Consider the following 3,284-nt stretch of genomic DNA (forward strand, 5'->3'; position numbering starts at 1 on the left):
TGTGACTATCATACAAAAAAAAAAGGACATCTGAGTGGCTCAGCAGTTGACCATCTGCCTTTGGTTCAAGGCGTGATCCCAGGGTCCTGGGATCAAGTCACACATTGGGCTCCCCGCAGGGAGCCTGCTTCTCCCTCTGCTTGTATCTCTGCCTCTCTCTTTGTGTCTCTCATGAATAAATAAATAAAATCTTTATTTATTTATTTTTTTAATTATTTATTTATGATAGTCACAGAGAGAGAGAGAGAGAGAGGCAGACACACAGGCAGAGGGAGAAGCAGGCTCCATGTACTGGGAGCCAGACGTGGGACTCGATCCCGGGTCTTCAGGATCGTGCCCTGGGCCAAAGGCAGGCGCCAAACCGCCGCGCCACCCAGGGATCCCAAATAAAATCTTTAAAAAAAATGTTTAAAGTTTGTAATTTCTAGTAGGAAAACATTATCTGAATGGATACCCTAATGGCAAACCACTGTAGAATGTTTCAGTTGCAGGTGGGGCTGAGGGGTAGGGATTCGCTTCACAGCACTCCAGCCTTCTTCACGAGAAGGTCAGAGGTACACTGGTTTGTATTATTGCGACATCCATTAGGTGATCAAAGTTGCTTTTCCTTGAGCAAGGGCTTTATTTGTCAGAAGGATGTTATGCTTGACCTCCAAATTTGGCTGGCTATTTACTGATGAGGTTCATAACCTTTGGGTTGCTCTGATATTTTCACATATTTGCTGGATTCTGGGCTACATCCTGGAAGGCCACCATAACTTCTGGATCCTGCATGGCTGCGAAAACCTCTGGGTCACTAAGAATTTCATTGAGCCCAGGCATTCCTGCCATTCCAGGCACTCCCCCCCTCCCACTATTCCAGGCATTCCTCCGGGAAAATTACTAGGCATTACCCCAGGAAAGCCACCTAGGAGGAGAGAGCCATACTGAGTTCCTAATTGTCATCTGGCTTCTTCCTACCTCTGGGTTCTCTCATTTTCTTCCTGAGCCTTCTTAACCCTTTCTTTCTTTCTTTGCTTTCTCGCTCTTCATGTTTTCACTCATACTTTTTCCTATGTTCAGCAATTTTTTGGGTCCTCAGTTGAGCTTCTTTCAGCATTGCACTAGCATCTTCATCATAATTCAGTTTACGAGCAAGGTCAAGATCATATCCTGCTTCTTCCCAATGACCCAGAAGCCTGTGTGCTTTCCCTCACCACTTGTAAGGCTGAGCTGAATCAGGATTTATTTCAATAGCTCTGTTAGAGTCTCGAATGGCATTTGGCTTCTGTAATTTATTTATCTATTTTAAAAAGATTTTAAAAATTTGTTCATGAGAGACACACACACACAGAGAGAAGCATGCTCCATGCAAGGAGCCCGATATGGGATTCAATCCTGGGACTCCAGGTAATCAGGAAGGCAGGCACTTAACTGTTGAGCTACCCAGGGATCCCTGGCTTCTGTAATTTTTTTTAAAGGATTTTATTTATTTATTCATGAGAGACAGAGAGAGAGAGAGAGAGAGAGAGAGAGAGAGAGAGAGAGGCAGAGACATAGGCAGAAGGAGAAGCAGGCTCCATGCAGGGAGCTCGACGTGGGACTCAATCCCGGGTCTCCAGGGATCACGCCCTGGGCGGAAGGCGGCGCTAAACCGCTGAGCCACCGGGGCTGCCCCATGGCTTCTGTAATTTAATGAAGACACTGGCTCTCTTGGGGTACAGAATGGCCAAGCGAGGATTCAGTTTGATGGCATCTGTGAACAAGTCAATGGCTTTCTGTAGTTCGCCATTATTTAGGGCGTCAATGGTGGCAGCCACTTTTTTATCATTTGCCTGATCCATCATTTCCTAAGTTATCTCTACATTTTCATCTCCCATTCCTTGAGGGGCGTCAGTATCTGACTCAATCACAGCTTCATTGTCAATTTCTAGATCACTTTCCTCACTTCATTATGTGTGTTGTTGTTTTTGTTTTTTTTTTGATGTGTCTGTCTTTATGTTTTCTTCCACCTTCTTACTGTTTTTTCTTCCTTGATATTGTCTTCTGATTTAGTTTTATGAATAGCAGGTGGTATTTTACCCCCCATGCTCTCCACTCACTCCCACAGGGAGCGTATTTCCTCAGTGTGCAGAACACTTGGATCCTGCTTACACATTTTCAAGAATGCCCGAAGCTTGCTCATTTTGTGGAGGTCCATGGTCCAGAGGTGGTGGCAGGCTGCAGGTGCAGCTGAGATTGCGACCTGATTCCAGGCGCGAGTACTAGCTCAGTGTGACCATCCAGAAAGGGGCAGCTACTGTGAGCAAGATCTACTTATTTTTAGAGAGAGAAGAAAGGTGAGCATAGAGAGGAGAAGGGAGAGAGAATCTTAAGCAGACTCTGCGCTGAGTGCAGAGCCCTATGCAGAGCTTGATCTCAAGACCTTGAGATCATGACCTGAGTCAAAACCAACAGTCCAACGCTTAACCAACTGCGCCACTCAGGCACCCCTTAGCTAAGTCTTTCCTGATTTCCTTCTTGAACATATACCTTCATTCTCCCATGAGCCAGGATGCTATATTCTCTTATCTACCTGTGAGGGCAGGTGCATCCTAGGTGGTCATCTTAGAGAATGTGGACAGCTCCATCTGAGAAGCAAAACCACCCCTCTGTCCAAGGAGGAGCTAAACAATGGCACTTTAAAAAATTTTTTCTAGAAACATGTACCTCTTAATAGTACAATCTTTCAATATTGCACAGAACATGGTTACTAATAGACCCGGTTTCTCTAGGTTGTGTTTTCTTAACAGAATTAAATTCTTTTCTACGTATGCCCATATTCCTTGAAATGTGTGGGGAAAAATCCTTCTAGAACAGGTTAAATAACTTTAACCTGCTTAAATTTTATTTAGGTAGCTCCAAGTGTTATACAGACTTTAATACAGACTTTATTTTTGCCCTGTTTATGGTTCTAGGATCCAGAACAGAGCGGGGGGGGGGTGTTGTATATATTTTTTTAATTGAAGTTCAATTTGCCAACATATAGCATAACACCCAGTGCTCATCCCGTCAAGTGCCTCCCTCGGTGCCCGTCACAGTCACCCCAACCCCCCACCCACCTCCCTTTCCACTTGTTTATTTCCCAGAGTTAGGAGTCTCTCATGCTCTGTCACCCTCTCTGATATTTCCCACTCATTCCTCTCCTTTCCCCTTTAATCTCTTTCACTATTTTTTATATTCCTCATATGAGTGAAACCACTTAATAATTGTCCTTCTTCGATTGACTTACTTCACTCAGCATAATACTCTCCAGTTCTATCCAC

At 44.4% G+C, this 3,284-nt stretch overlaps 1 pseudogene; it reads right to left on the reverse strand.

Moving 5' to 3' along the window:
- Positions 1-639: 639 nt before the first annotated feature.
- On the reverse strand, positions 640-2,179 carry LOC129499630 (hsc70-interacting protein-like; annotated as a pseudogene).
- Positions 2,180-3,284: the final 1,105 nt, after the last annotated feature.

The sequence above is a fragment of the Nyctereutes procyonoides genome, unplaced genomic scaffold (genome assembly GCF_905146905.1).
Source record: "Nyctereutes procyonoides isolate TBG_1078 unplaced genomic scaffold, NYPRO_anot_genome, whole genome shotgun sequence".
NCBI lineage: Eukaryota > Metazoa > Chordata > Mammalia > Carnivora > Canidae > Nyctereutes > Nyctereutes procyonoides.